The sequence below is a fragment of the Canis aureus genome, chromosome 12, assembly GCF_053574225.1.
Source record: "Canis aureus isolate CA01 chromosome 12, VMU_Caureus_v.1.0, whole genome shotgun sequence".
NCBI lineage: Eukaryota > Metazoa > Chordata > Mammalia > Carnivora > Canidae > Canis > Canis aureus.
In genome coordinates, this window is record NC_135622.1 from 30,473,875 (window position 1) to 30,490,378 (window position 16,504).

At 41.5% G+C, this 16,504-nt stretch overlaps 1 protein-coding gene and 1 pseudogene across 1 annotated transcript in view; both read right to left on the bottom strand.

The window, feature by feature from the left end:
• Positions 1 to 16,504, bottom strand: part of MTA3 (metastasis associated 1 family member 3) — a 313,378-nt gene that overhangs the window by 7,250 nt on the left and 289,624 nt on the right. The window lies entirely within an intron of this gene.
• Positions 12,554 to 14,064, bottom strand: LOC144324658 (glucose-6-phosphate 1-dehydrogenase-like; annotated as a pseudogene).

The following is a 16,504-nucleotide window of genomic DNA, read 5'->3' on the forward strand; positions in this document are numbered from 1 at the left end:
CACTCTTTCCAGCATTCGCTTGTGGACTTCTTCCAAGTGGAATTTCTTTTTTTTTTTTTTTTTAATCTTTATTTATTTGTGATAGTCACAGAGAGAGAGAGAGAATGAGGCAGAGACACAGGCAGAGGGAGAAGCAGGCTCCATGCACCGGGAGCCCGACGTGGGATTCGATCCCGGGTCTCCAGGATCGCGCCCTGGGCCAAAGGCAGGCGCCAAACCGCTGCGCCACCCAGGGATCCCTCAAGTGGAATTTCTTGAACAGCTTATCAGGAGGCCTCTACAATGCAGAGCAGGGTGGGGGCGCATGGGGGGATGGTTTAAGTAGGCAATAATGCTGGTGGGGGCTGCTATTCAAATAGCATGGGGTGTGGGAGTGTGTGTATAAGTGTGTGTTTGTGTGTAGATGTGTCATGGGGAGTTAGGGGACACATTGGACCTGGCCCCTAGAAGAGGGCTTTGTTATTCCCCAGATGAAGGCAACACGCCCCAATCAGGAGCCTTATCTGGAAGTCATCTGAAAAGGGAATTTCTCTCCGTCTCCAGGAAAGTCCCATCACAGGTCCCTGGACCCAGACCAAGCTGGTTTTCTGTTTATAGCTAACATTGATAGTCCATGGTTGCACTTTTACTTTCCTTTTACTCTGCATATTGCCTTCATGATAATGATTCATTACATACTCACCCTTATTGCTTTGATCCATTGAACTCCCATCACCAAAAGCTCTAAGTCTCAGAATTCCAGGAAAGTGAAACTTAGAAGCATTGTTTTTCTAAGCACCTTATAAGCAGAGCATGCTTGGCTGCAGTGGAACAGCCCAGCTGACCTGTAGCTTCTATACCTTACCCTCCCCGGGGTCAGCTGGGACCGCAAGCACTGCCCCCGCCCCCCCCCCACCCCTGGGGCACACACAGGGCTGGTGGAGCGCTCCAAGGCCTGCTCTAGCCACGTTCCCCTTCCTGCTCCCTCTGCTTTGGCCCATGTGACCTCGTCCTCATTCCCCTGACACATCCTGCACTTGTCCACCTTGCCATGGGCTGTGCTCACTCTGTAGACTGCCTGAATTTCCCCTCCTTTCCCAAAATAGCCATTGGCCCTGTAAGAGTTCAAATGTCACTTCCTCTTTGAAGGGTTGCTTGCTCCCCAGGGCTAATAGTGCCTTCCTCTTTTGCTCCCACTAGCACTTTGTTATTCATCTATTTTGGGTGGCTTTTTTGCATAACTTTTACTTTGAGGTATATAATCCACCTACCAAAATATCCTTACCTTTGAAGTGTGCAGTTCGGTGGTTGTCAGTATATTCACAAAGTTCTGCAACTGCCAGTCCCATCAATTTTAGAACCTTTACCTCCCCCCTCAAAAGAAAGCTTGTACCCTTTAGTTGTCACTCCCCTCCCTCTCTTCCTCCCTCTCCCCTCCCCTCTCACTGCTAATTTACTTTCTGTCTCTATGGTTTTGCCTGTTCTGTCACATAATATGTGGCCTTCTGTGACTGGCTTCCTGCTTAGCATGCTTTCGAGGTTCACCTGTGTTGTAGCAGGCATCACCCCTTCATTTCTTTTCAATGGTCAAAGACTGTCCCATTGAATACATAGATCACATTTTGTTTATGCATTCATCAGTCGATGGACATTTGGGTTGTTTTCCACTTTGGAGCTATTATGAACAATCCTGCTATGAGCATTCACATACAAATTTTTGTGTGGATATATGATTTCAATTCTCTTGGCACAAATTCAGACACAAACTCAGAGTGAAATTGCTGAGTCATATGATAACTCTATGTTTAACTTTTCGAGGAACTACTTTTACTATGCATTTACCAACACACACACACATATTCACACACACACACACTTTATATATTTTTACATTCATTAAATTTACTCTATGTCACATTCTATATTTCAGAAATATTGTATTCTTGAGAATGTATCCTTTGTAACTGTGAACAGTGTTCCCCATGTGGATAAACCCTAGCTGATATAACCTCACATAGGCACTCCCTCCCTTTATTTTAATCCAGTGACTTCCCATCTCATCCGTGTGAGTGACTTACTAGAGTAGATAAAGCTGGGGAAATAGGTTATATATACTTTAAATTCTAGTAGATAATGTCTGCAAATGTTGTTCAATCAATTTCTATTCTGTTGGTATTTCCTAACTGCCCTTATTTGCATTTCTCAGGCCCTGGTGAATGAGATTATCATATATCATCTATCATATGTTTATTGGCCACTTGGATTTATTTCCCTGTATGTGATCTTAGCCACTTGTATGGGAAGCTATTTGTGCTTTTCTTATTGATTGTACGTATGAGTGAATGCTTTATATATGTGGACATCAATCCATTCTTTTATATATATTGAAATACTCTACTTCCTATTAACTTGCCTGTTAGTCTTATTTATGGTATTTTTTGGCATACAAAAGCTTTTTAAAAATCTGTATGTCCTCAAACCTGCCAGTCTCCACTTCATTACCTTTGATTTTTATATCTTGTTTTAAAATGCTACCACTACTCTGAAGTCAAATTTTTTCTCATATTGTTTTCTAAAATATCTTGAACACATCAAAGCAGTATATGTGCACAAGCACATAACATGATCACAAAAAAATCATGCTACCAGTTAAATAGAAATTGTATCAAAAGACATGTTTGAAAAAAAAAGACATGTTTGTTTGTGTCATTTGCTCAGCAGATTATATAAAAATAAATTATTTCAGATTTAAATATTATCTATTAAATGGAAAAGTCATGTGCTATGATTCTGCGAAGATATAAACTCAAAGGAGACACAAACTGCAGTAACAAATAAAGTCCACAATTTCAGATGCTTGGCACAACATAGGTTCATTTTTCACTCATATTATGGTCCAATGCTATGATTCCTGGTTAGCTCACCTTCTGTCTTATGTCTCTACCATCCCGTAGAATCTGCATCCTCTGCACTAGGAAGTACACTGGGGAAGAGAGAAGCCTCAGACCAGATATAGTACATATTGCTTTCTCTCACAGTCCTTTGGTGAAGGTTCAGAATATAGTCCCAGACTGGGCAGCTGCTTCCCAGCAATAACCCTGTTCTTGTACTTGCTTTGAGTCTTGCCAAAAAACCATGTGTTGTGGATCCAAGGGAGCTCTATGCTCATGGGCATCAGGGAAGCTGTATATGAATGGAGCAGCTGGGAATGGCCACTTGGCATATTATGTATATCTCCTATGCTCACCACTTGCTCATTGTTCTCTTAGACATCACTACGTTTGTATTACTCCCTTGTTTTTTCTTCATTTCTCATGCTCCAAAATTCCATCTCTAATTACTGATTATTCTGTTTGGGAAACCTCCTTTTGTCATTCCTTTAGGCCTGCTGGTAACAAATTCTCTTAGTTTTCCTTTATCTGAGAAGATCCTGATTTCCTCTTCATTCCTGAGGGATCATTTCTCTGGACATAGAATTCTGAACTGATAGTTGTTTTTTTTTCCTTGCACTTGAAAATGTGACACTTACAGCCTCCAGGGTTTCTAATGAGAAGTCTCCTATTGTTTCAGTTGCCTTTTTTAAAAAATATTTTATTTATTTATTCATAAGAGACAGAAAGAGAGAGAGAGGCAGAGACATAAGCAGAGGGAGAAGCAGGCTCCATGCAGGGAGGTGGGTGTGGTACTCCATCCAGGGACTTTGCGATCACGCCCTGAGCCGAAGGCAGACGCTTAACCACTGAACCACCCAGGCGCCCCTCCAATTGCTTTTTCCCTAAATGTAAGGTACTACTTCTCTGGCTGACACTAATACTATATAAATATTTATTACAATTAAGCTGAGACATATGTATACTATAATCCATTATAGTATCCATACTTCTTGATCTCTCCATATATATATAGTAATATATATCCATACTATAATCCTTTTCATTTTCTTGTCTTTTTTTTAAAAAAAGATTTTATTTATTTATTCATGAGAGACACACAGAGAGAGAGGCAGAGACACAGGCAGAGGGAGAAGCAGGCCCCATGCAGGAAGCCGGACATGGGACTCCATCCCGGGTCTCCAGGATCTCGACCTGGACTGAAGGCGGCGCTAAACCGCTGAGCCACCCGGGCTGCCCCCCTTTTCATTTTCTTTAAAATTAATCATTGTCTTGGGGCATCTAAGTGACTCAGTCCCTTAAGTGTCTAACTCTTGACATTAGCTCAGGTCTTGATCTCAGGGTTGTGAGTTCAAGCCCTGCATTGGGCTCCATGCCAAGCATGGAACCTACTTTAAAAAATCAATAATAATAATAATAATAATAATAATAATAATAATAATAATAGTTGTATTTTTTCTTTGCATCCCTGGAGAATCAACCTCTAATGTTCTGACAAGACAGGTAAAGAAAGGCACTGCTTCCCAGGGATTCGAGGAGGAGATCTCGGGAACTTGCTATTTCTTAAATATATTTCCTTTCTTAAAAAAGATTTTATTCATTTATTCATGAGAGACACAGAAAGAGAGAGATAGAGACACAGGCAGAGGGAGAAGCAGGCTCCATGCAAGGAGCCTGACGTGGGACTGGATCCTGGGACTCCAGGATCACGCCCTAGGCCGAAGGCAGGCGCCAAACCTCTGAGCCACCCAGGGATCCCAATTTCTTAAATATATTTCCAACAAATTTCTGTTTCCAGCCTTTACTCCATGCTTACTTCAGAGATACTTGGTATCCCAATTCCTGAAGCTTCTGGGTGGAAACCAGGTTGGTTTTTTTTTTTAGCTTTCCCCACTGCTGGTATATAAATCAATGTGTCTGGGGCTCAGTCCAGCTCTTTTCCAGCTTTGCAAAATCTGTTGTGTTGCCTCCTTTTTCATTTTCTTTGCCTTTATGGGGTTTTGCCTTAAAAAAAGAAATCTCGGGATCCCTAGGTGGCGCAGCGGTTTAGCGCCTGCCTTTGGCCCAGGGCGCGATCCTGGAGATCCGGGATCGAGTCCCACGTCAGGCTCCCGGTGCATGGAGCCTTCTTCTCCCTCTGCCTATGTCTCTGCCTCTCTCTCTCTCTCTCACTGTGTGCCTATCATAAATAAATTTTAAAACAAAATTAAAAAAAAAAAAGAAATCTCCTTGCTGTCTTGTCAGTTGGTTTTCAGCAAGCAGCAACAGTAAATGAGTATGTTATATCTTTCATCTTTATCTGGAAGATAATAAAATTTTTTAAGATCTTTAATCCATCTTCTACGTATTTTTGTGAATGATATATGACTTCATTCATTTTCTCCATGGGTAATCAGTTTTTCCAAAAATTCATTCAATAATCTGTGCTATTTTTCACTGATTTGAAATGCTTTATCTTATATAAAGCAAAATTTTCTTTTACACTTGGAACTGTATAATGATTGGTATTACAATCTGTTGATTTGTCTTTTCTGATAAAATCCACATAAATCAAAGTATTGCTTAAATTACTGTTGCTTTGTAGTATCATATTCTCATTTCAAAATTGTCTTATTGTGTTCATTTAAACATCTACTTTAATTTTAGAAACAGCTTCTCAAGGCCCATGAAAAATCCCACTGAGCTTTAGATTGAGATTGCACTGAATTCCTGGATTTATGGTATTTTGGAAAGAAGTGATATCTTTACCATATTGATATTTTTGCCCATGAATATGATACAGCTCTTTTATTTTTGGTCTTTTTTGTGTTATTTCATGGTGACTTGAAAAACTTCTTACATTTATTCCCAGGTATTTTACAAGGTTTGTTGTCATTGCTAATTTAATCTTTTTGACTATTTTTATTTGTTATCTGTTTATTTGTTATTGCTATTATTAACCAAAGCTATTAATTTTTGGATGTTAATCTTATAAACATGTTAGGAAATTGACTATACCTTTGTAATATCTTCTTGAGTTATTGAAATATTATGGTTTTCTACTTGTTGAGCCAATTTGAATAATTTATATTTTCTAAGCAAGTCATCCATCTTGGGACACCTGGGTAGCTCAGCAGTTGAGCTTCTGCCTTTGGCTTAGGGCGTGATCCCGGGCTTCTGGGATCTAGTCCCACATCAGGCTCCCAGAATGGAGCCTATTTCTCCCTCTGCCTATGTCTCTGCCCCTCTCTGTGTCTCCCAGTCTTCCCTGAATAAGTGAGTAGTTTTTATTTTTATTTTTATTTTTTAAATTTTTTTTTTTTTATTTATTTATGATAGTCACAGATAGAGAGAGAGAGGCAGAGACACAGGCAGAGGGAGAAGCAGGCTCCATGCACCGGGAGCCCGACGTGGGATTCGATCCCGGGTCTCCAGGATCGCGCCCTGGGCCAAAGGCAGGCGCTAAACCGCTGCGCCACCCAGGGATCCCTAGTGAGTAGTTTTTAAAAAAAGAAAAAAGTCATCCATCTCATCTAAGGTTTTCATAGGTGTAAATTTATTGGTGCACCTTATATTCTCTTATTAAATCTCTATATTGTTAGGCATATTTCCTTTTTGTTGGTATGTTAATTCTAATTTTATATTGCATTGTGTTCTGTGAATATAACCCATAAGAATTATTTTTCTTTTTGAAATCTGTGGTGTAACACAGAACATTTTTATGTTTGATATATTTGAAAAGAATATATATTCTTCAGTTTGGGTTATTAAAATATTGTATACATCTACTAGGTAAAAACTAAATGCACTCTTCAAATCATTTGTAACTCTACTAATTTTTTGTCTTCTTGATCTCTCTGTTTCTGAGATGCATTAAAATGTTCCACTATCATTGAGCCTTTTTGAAATTTTGCCTTCAGTTCATATCACGTTTTGCTTTTTTAGGAAGATATTTTGTTAGGTGTATCAGCATTTGAAATTATGTATCTTTTTACCAGATTATTCCTATCAATATAAATTCTCTCATTATCCCTTACAATCCTTTTTTCCCCTTAAATTCTACTTTATCTAATGTTAACACAGTTGCACCTGAACAGCAGCTAAGAACAAACGTTCTAATCTGGCTTTTATGATGCTGAAGAATAATGACTAGACCAGGTGTAAGGAAACTTTTACTTCTGATTTACAAAAAACTAGATCAAAGGATTTACCATAAGATAAGGAAGGATACAGGAAATGGCTCAGATTTTGGTTTCCCTTTTTCTTTTTCAACAAGAAACTTTTATTTATTTATTTTAATTAATTAAAGATTTTTCTTAAAGTTCTTTTTTTTAAAGATTTCATTTATTTATTCACGAGAGAGAGAGAGAGAGAGAGAGAGAAGAGACAGAGACACAGGCAAGAGGGAGAAGCAGGCTCCATGCAGAGAGTCCAACGTGGGACTCAATCCTGGGTCTTCAAGATCAGGCCCCGGGCTGAAGGCGGCGCTAAACCGCTGAGCCACCAGGGCTGCCCCAAGATTTTATTTATTTGAGAGAGAGGGAGACAGAGCATGAGCAGGAGGGAGGAGGGAACAGAAGGAGAGGGAGAAGCAGGCTTCCCACAGGGAACCTGAGCTCGTGACCTAAGTCAAAGGCAGAGTCTTCAAGTAAGCCACTCACAAGCCACCCCTTATTTATTTTTAAAGTAATTTCTACACCCCACATGGGGCTCAAAACTCACAACTCCAAGATCAAGAGTCACATGCTCTACTGACTGAGCTGGCTGGGGACTGGGTGCTCCCTGTTTTCCTCTTATTTTTCATAGGGGTATGCTCAAAGTCTGATGGCTTTCGTGGAGTAAGATGCAAGCGCTTGAGAGCTAGAGAATTGTGGTCTCATTCCAGGACCAAAAATGACCAGAAGAGCATGGCCCCTTAGCTGATACCTGAATTCTTTCGAAGTCCTACAAGGCCTAGGCATCTTCTATTTACATTATCTTGAAGGATCTTCAGGGCAAGCCTCATCATGGACTGCCACAACCTGTTTTCTTGTTGTCTGTGTTTGCTTGATATCATTTTCTTTTCCTTTATATTTGCAGTATTTTCGGATTTTGTTTTAAGCGCATCTCTTAGAGACAGGATATAATTGGACTGTATTTCCTGGAGATATATATATTTTTTTATTGGCCCAAACTGAAAATTCCTGCCAATCAATAAGTGAATTTAAATTAGCACATGTAGGGATCCCTGGGTGGCTCAGCGGCTCAGCCGTTTAGCGCCGCCTTCAGCCCAGGGCGTGATCCTGGAGACTCGGGATGGAGTCCCACGTCGGGCTCCCTGCATGGAGCCTGCTTCTCCCTCTGCCTGTGTCTCTGCCTCTCTCTCTCTCTGTGTCATGAATAAATAAATAAAATCCTTAAAAAAAAATAAATTAGCACATGTATTATGAGTACTGCGTCTTTTAGGATTTATTCTTACCGTCTTTTTATTCTTTTATTTACTTTTCTGCCTTTTGTTGGATTGCTGGAATTGAAGTTCTACTATGTTTCTTTTAACGATTTGGAGTTTATATATTGTTAGTAGTATTCTGAGTTTTGTTTGTATGTTCTTCAACATATCAACTAAACCTATCTTTTACTCATTTGTATTGTTAATAATTACCTATTCCTAGTCAGAACAGAACCTTATCATGCTTTTGTTATGCTACTCTCCACCCCACCCATAACAATATCATCTGTGGTTTTCATTTCAGATTAGTATTGATTTTTTTAAAATTTTTATTTATTTATGATAGTCACACAGGGAGAGAACATGAATCCTGGGTCTCCAGGATTGCGCCCTGGGCCAAAGTCAGGCGCCAAACCGCTGTGCCACCCAGGGATCCCGATTTTTTTTTCATATAATTAATATTCATTTAGAATTAGCATTATTTGCTTTCACTAATCACTATTGCATTAATTTTTCTTGTTTTTCTTCTTTCTGAAACAGTCCCTCTTAATTTTTTTTCAGTCCCTCTTAATTTTTTTCATAAAGTATCTGTAAATGAAAAAGTGGATCTTTTTATATGGGAAAAAAAAATCTCATTTGCCCTCATGTTTGAATGGCAGAATAGCCTGTAAATTTTTAGATTTCAAAATTATTCCCTCACCAAAATGGAGACTTAAGATCTATGCATTTTCTGTGTGCAAATCATACTTCAATAAAATTTTTTAAAACCCTCTGGAATTTGAAGATATTATTCCATTGTCTTTCAGCATCCAGTATTGCTGAAAAAAACTATTGTTCATTTGATTCATGTTCTTTTATATGTAACATATTTCCCCCTTCCTTGGGTATTTTCTTTATCCCCAACACTCTGAAATTTCATCAGTATATGTCAAGGTGAAGATCTTTTTTTCATATTCTGCTTGGCAACTGGTGGGCTTTTTCAATCTGAAGAGTCTTTCTTCAATACAAGTTTTTCTATCTTTGAACATTCTCCCTTTTCCATATTTCTCTCCATTTTCCCTATTTTCTCCTTCTGGAATTTTGGATATTTGAACTTCTGCATCTATTCTCTTTTTTCATGTTTCATCTCTATAGCTTTGCAGTGGATTCTGTTTGATTCCAGGTCATCAATTCATTTTTCAGTTATAATTTTTCTGTTATACAGTTCATCTAGTGAGTTTTTATTAATTTTTTTGTTTCCAGGGTACCTAGAGTGTTGTTGTTGTTGTCATTGTTTTTAAGTAGGCTCCACACTCAGCATGGAGTCCAATGTGGGGCTTGAACCCACAATCCTGAGATCAAGACCTGAGCTGAGATCAAGAATCAGACGCCTGACTCAACCACTTAGGCATCTCTGTACCTAGATTTTTTTTAAGATTTATTTATCTGAGAGAGCGCGAGGAGCAGAGGGAGAGGGAAAGAGAATCTCAAGCAGACTTTGTGCTAAGCACAGAAACCCACTTGGGGCTCGACCCAATGACCCTGAGACCATGACCTGAGCTGAAACCAAGAGTCAGACAATTAACCAACTGTGCCACCCAGGTTCCCCGCGGTACCTAGATTTTTTTTTGATGAAATGTCTTTCTGCATTTACATTTATTCTAAATCCCAGGTCTATTCTGCCCTATGAAACCCATCTTTTCCAGGTATGAACTCCTCCTTTTGTAAAGTTGAGTGCCTTTCCCCTCATGATATTAGCTTTCTTCAAATACTTGGCTTTTCTTGGGTGTGACCTCCTGTTGGAACTAAGACTCCTTGTGAGATTAAGTGGTTTGCTTGCAAGAGGGAATAAGATATGCATCTGTGAATTGCACTGCACCTGTCTAAAGTGATCATGAAAAATGGATGCCATGTGCTTCTGGACAAGATGAGTCAATAGCCTTCTGAAGAGGGCTGCCCTGAAGAACTGTCAGTGTTTGGGGCTTTGCCTTGCCTCTCTGACCCAGACATACAACCCAGGAATGACCAGGAATATCATGGGCAGACACCTCCTTGGCTCATTGCCTGGTCTGAGATGAACATTCCTGACCACTTGTTCTGTGCCCACCGATTCATGGTCAGTCAGGCAAGGGCCATCTTCTTTCAGTCCTCCAGTTCTGGGTTTGAAGCATTCCTAGAACTATTCCCATATCTTATAGCAGACCTCTCCTCTGTGTAATTTTGGCCCAAGGTTTCCAACTTCAATCTGTTCCCATGTGTTTGTCATCTTCTATAATGGCTTTTAGTTCACTAAATAGTTCCCTCTATTGTTTTTGAATGAAGATATGGATTTATTTAGATCTTTTGTGAGCAATTTATAGATCCCTGGAGTAAAAAGAAACAGCTACATATGCTTAGTCTGCTATCTTGAACCAGAAGTTGACAAGCTTATTGTATAGACAATTTGAAAACTTACCCCACGGTACTATATTTATTCCCCAGTGTGACTCCCAAGGATGCAGATAAGGCTGTGCTCATAATAAGATAGCTTCTAGTGTCTGGTACTTAATATTTTTTTGGACAAATGAATCTGACAAATGAATGAAGAAATGAGTCAGTGTGATTAAAATGAGTATTCTAATTCTCATCCTGTCATTTATAAGACCATTCCTCCTCCCTGGACCACAGTTTTCCTATCTATAGGATAAAAAGTTTGAGATCAATCCTTTCGTCTTATAATTTTTTTAAAGGTTTATTCATTTATTGGAGCTCCTGGTGGCTCAGTCGGTTGAGCACCCAACTCTCGGTTTTAGCACAGGTCACGATCCTGAGATCGAGCCCCATGCCAGGCTCCAAGCTCAGTGCAGAGTCTACTTGAGAATTCTCTCTCCTCTCCCTTTGCCCTTCCCCCCTTTATTTATTTTAGAGAGAGAATGGGGTTGGGGGCAGAGGGAGAGGAGATAGAATCCTCAAGCAGACCCCCCCCCCCCGGAGCGTGGAACCCCAGGAAGGGTTCAATCTCAGGACCTCAAGATCACAACCCAAGCTGAAACCAAGAGTCAGCCACCCAACCTATTGAGCCACCCAGACTCCATTAATCCTTTCATTTTAATATGAAAGCAATTCCTTTAGTATTTCTTTTTGATCAGGTCTGCTAGCAATGAATGCTCTGTTTTTGTTTACTGAGAATGTCCTCCTTCCTCACTTTTGAAGGATAATTTTGCTTGCTATATTACTTTTGATTGAAATTCTTTTCTCCCCCCAGCACTGCCAATATACCATCCAATTACACTCTGATCTTTAGCCTTCATGATTCCTTTTTTTTCTTTTTTTTAGTAAGTTTTTTATTTAAATTCACAGTGGAATATTAGTTTCAGGTGTACAATATGGTGATTCAGTGCCTTCCATGATTTCTGATGAGAAGTCAGCTGTTACTGACAATACCATGGAGGTGATGAGTTTTTTTCTTATTGCCATTGAGATTCTCTCTTTGTGTTTGGTTTTTGGCAATGTAACTCTGATATGTGTCAGTGTGAATTCCTTTGAGTTTATCCTACTTGGAGTTTGTTGTTCTTCTTGGATGTATAGATTAATATTTTTCATCACATTTAGAAACTTTTGTTCTGTTTGTGGATTTAATAGCAGGAGGCTAAGGTGGGGTGTGCCACTTGCTGTTTCCACTTTTCCAGTGGGGAGGGGGCCCTGTGTAGGTGCACTGAGGTGGATGGCCATGATGTGTAGAGTTGGGGGAGTAGGGGGAGCTGATAGGGCAGAAGACATTCAGGGGGCCCAAGACATGGGGGGACTGCTGGGCAGTGCAGAGGTCCTTTCCATTAAGTGACCAGGATTGTCAAGTGGCATTGAGTCTGGTGTGAAAGTACTTGACCCCTTCCCTCCCAGCTTGGAGGAGCTTGCCCAGAGCCATCAGGAGTGTGAGGTGGCCGCTGGCCCACTAAGGCCCACTCAGTGTCCTTCCCTGTCATCCCTTACTCCTGTCCTAGGCAGAGGAGCCCAGGACAGGTGGAAGAACCACTCTACTTCCTTCTGTTGAAGTTCAATTCTGTGGACAGAAGCTGGCTCAGGCAGGGCCAGCGGCAGCAGGGGATGGTCACAGAGCAAGTGTTGAGTGCTTGGTGGTTGAGAAATATAGCTAGGCCCAGAGTGGCAGCAGCACTGAGTGGGTAGGGTGGCCAGGGGCCAGGAATGTGAGGCTGAGGTCTATGGCCCTGAAGCCCTCCTGATATGGGGTTGGGGCAGCAAGCAAGTTGGAAGGACAGAGATGTATTGGGCTATGGTGGATGGGGTGGGAACCTGGGGTTCAGAGCTTGTGGTGGTTCACCTATTTGCAGGTACCTTTGTACTAGAAGCCCACTCTCTTCATCAGCTTGTCTGCCCCTGTGGGGTCTTGACGGCTATAAACAAACACATGAGATGGGATGGGCTGAGGCTTCTTGTGCCCAGTCTTGTGTGGCAGTGGTGTGAAGATCCATCACGCTTCTCAGAGCTTGTCACTGTGTTGGAAGTGCATCTGGTTCCCATGGGAGACGTTCAGGATAAGATGCTCATGGGCACTGGGGAACTTCACGTTCTCGTATTTTGCTATAGGTCAGGTCCAGCTCTGACTCCAGAGGCTTGAAGAACATGCTGGGATTCTTGGTCATCATCTGTATGTACACGGCTTTGTTGTGCTTGCACTGCTGCTGGAAGATGTTGCTGGCCACGTCCCAGAACTGCAGATGCACCTCAGCCTTGTGCTTATTCAGGCCTTTACAGCAGCGCAGGATGAAGGGCAACTTTTCCCACCTCTTGTTCTTCACATAGAGGACAATGGCCCCAAAGGTGGCTGTGGTGGGCCCGCAGAGCACTGTGGGGTCATCAAGGTACCCTTTGGTGGACTCACCCTCTCCTTTGGGGTTCCCCACATTCTGGTCCAGGACTACTTTATTTGCCTGCACCTCTGAGATATGCTTTGACACCTTGAACTTCTCCTCATGGACATCATTGAGATCAGAGGAGGCCAGCTTCTTCATGGTCACCAGACACACTATCTGCAGGAGGTGGTTCTGTATTACATTCCAGGTGATCCCAAATTCATCAAAGTACCTGCGGCACCCCTTAATGCCAAAGGGCTCCTTTAATGTGAGGGTGACACAGACAAAGTTGTCCTGGTTCCAGATAGGGCTGATGATCCTGTTGGCAAACCTCAGCACCATGAGAGGTTCTGGACCATCCCCTGGCCCAGGTAATGGTCAATGCGGTAGATCTGGTCCTCTGAGAACACGGAGAAAATGTGGTTGGAGAGCCATTGGAGCTTTGAGGATATCTCCTGAAGGGCTTTTCCACACAGACATGGTTTCAGCCTGTTTGCTCTGGCTCATGCAGGTGTCATGGATGTTCTTGGTGACTGCCTCATAGACAGTGAGTGGGGCAAGGCCGGGTAGGAGAGGTGGTTGGCCTGCGGCCTCTGGGGAGGGCATTCATGTAGCTGTTGAGGCACTCGTAGGTGGCAGTGTTGTCATACTGGTGAGCCACATAGGAATTGCAGGCAAAGAACTCCTTGGGCTTCTCCTCTGGGGTGGCTTTGAAGAAAGGTTCACTCTGTTTTCATACGTCTGCCACTGTGAGGTGGGAGCGGGTGGAGCCCATAATGAAGGTGTCTTTGGGCAGAAGGATCATCCTAGAACAGCCACCAGATGGTGGGGTAGATCTTGGTTAACTTGCCCCATAATGACAAAGATATGTGTATTGGATTGATGGAAGGCATTGCTCTTTCCTCAGGATCTCACATACTTGGGCCCAGCTTAGGGCCATCCGCTCTGCCATAATGCTCTCTGTGCCTCACCACCAGTGAACATCTTGCTCACAACAGGGGAGTTCCTGGTAGGTTCCCTAGGCTGCGCCCCACCCCACCCCACCCTTAAATGGTGGGGGTGGCTATGGTTCTGAGCTGATGCCTCATGCAAGGTGTGTGGGCAGAGCCTCAGCATCCCCTCCCCACTGGGGGTGTGAGGGGAGCCCTCAAGTTTAGAAACTTTTTGGTCTTCTAAAATATTTTTTCCTCCCCTTTTCTCTATTCTCCTTCTGGTATTATGTGTATAATGGAGCACTTGGTGGTGCGTCACAGTTTTCTAAGGCTTTGTTCATTTTTGCCATCTTTGTCCTTTTCCTCAGGCTAGATAATCTGTGTTAATTTATCTTGAAGTTCATTGATCTTTCCTCTTGTGGCTCAAATCTGCTGTTGAGCCCCTCCAGTGAATTTTTTTTTTTTTTATTAGGTATTGTGCTTTTCAACTCCAGAATTTCTCTCTGGTTCTTTTCATAATTTCTATCTCTCTATTGATATTCTCTATTTGGTGAGGCACTGATAACATACTGTCCTATAAATTTTAGACATGGTTTCCTTTGCCACGTTGGTTTTGTTTTGTTTTTAAAGATTCTATTTATTCATGAGAGACACACACACACAGAGAGGCAGACACATAGGCAGAAGAAGCAGGCTCCATGCAGGGAGCCTGATGTGGGACTCGATCCCGGGACTCTGGGATCATGCCCTGAGCTGAAGGCAGATGCTCAACCGCTGAGCCACCCAGACTTCCTGCCTTTACCACTTTGAACATATTTAAAATAGCTGACTTAAAGTCTCTGTCTAGGGGCACCTGGGTGGCACGGTCAGTTGAGTGTCCAACTCTTGGTTTCAGATCTGGTAGTGATCTCAGGGTCATGGGATTGAGACCTGCCTCAGGCTCCATGCTCAGTGCAGAGTCTGCTGGAGTTTTTCTCTCCTTCTGCTCCCCCCCTCCACCATGTGCATGCTCTCTCTCTCTCTCAAATAAATAAATCAATTAAAAAAAATAAAGCCTCTAATATAGATGGCCACCAGACACATGAAAAGTTATTCAATATCACTCATCATCAGGGGAATGCAAATCAAAATGGATAAGACATCACCTTACACCTGTCAGAATGGCTAAAATCAAAAACACAAAAAAACAAGTGTTGGTGAAAATATGGAGAAAAAAAGAAAGCCTCATGCTCTGTTGAGGGGAATGCACTGCATACCTGGTGTGGCCACTGTGGAAAAATAGTATGAAGTTTCCTCAAAAAATAAAAAAATAGAACTATGCTATGATTCAGTAATCACACCACTAGATATTTACCCAAGGAATACAAAAACACTTATTTCAAAATGATATATGCACCCCTATGTTTATTTTGGCATTATTTACAATAGCCAAATTATGGAAGCAGCCCAAGTTCCAGCAATAGATGAATGGATAAAGATGTTATACACACACACACACACACACACACACACTAGAATAGTATTCAGCCATAAAAAAGAATGAAATCTTGCCATTTGCAAGAACATGGGTAGAGCTGGAGAGTAAAATGGTAAGCGAAATAAGTCAGAGAAAGGAAAAACTGTGAGATTTCACCCATATGTGGAATTTAATAAAGAAAATAAAGGAAAAAAGAGAAAGATACAGCACGAAAAAGATTCTAAACTCTAGGGAACAAATTCGTTAAGGGGGGGGGCAGTGGGATGAGTGAAATAGGTGAACTGGATGAAGAGTATACTTATCGTGATGAGCACTGAATAATGTATAGAACTATTGAATCACTATATTGTACACCTGAAACCAAATAACATACTGTATGTTAACTATACTGGAATTAAAATTAAAAACTGGGATGCCTCAGTGGCTCAGTTGGTTAAGCATTTGCCTTTGGCTCAGGTCATGATCTCAGGATCCTGGGATCGAGCCCCAAGTCAGGCTCCTTGCTTAGTGGAGAGTCTGCTTCTCCCTCTCCCTCTGCCTCTGCCCCTCCCCTGGCTCATGAGCAAGCATGTGCGTGTTCTCTCTCTCTCAAACACAATTTAAAAAACTTAACCCCCCTCCCAAAATAAAGAAAAATAAACTCATTAAAATTAAAATTGAAAAAAGAAAATCTATGTCTAATAAGTTCAAAATCTATCCTTCAGGACAGCATCTAGTCACTGAAATGGGCCATACTGTGTATATGGGCCATGCTTTCTTATTTCTTTTCAGGATATATATATATATATATATATATATATATATATATTTCCCCCCCGCCCTTGAAAACCAGATTCTCTAGAGAACATAATATGGCAACTTTGAATATCAGATGCCACCACCAGCACCAGCACCCCAACCCCTGCCAGGGTTTGTTGCTACTGTTGTTTGTATATTCCTTTGTTCAATGACTTTCCTGAACCAGTTCTGTGAGGTCTATAATTCCTCAG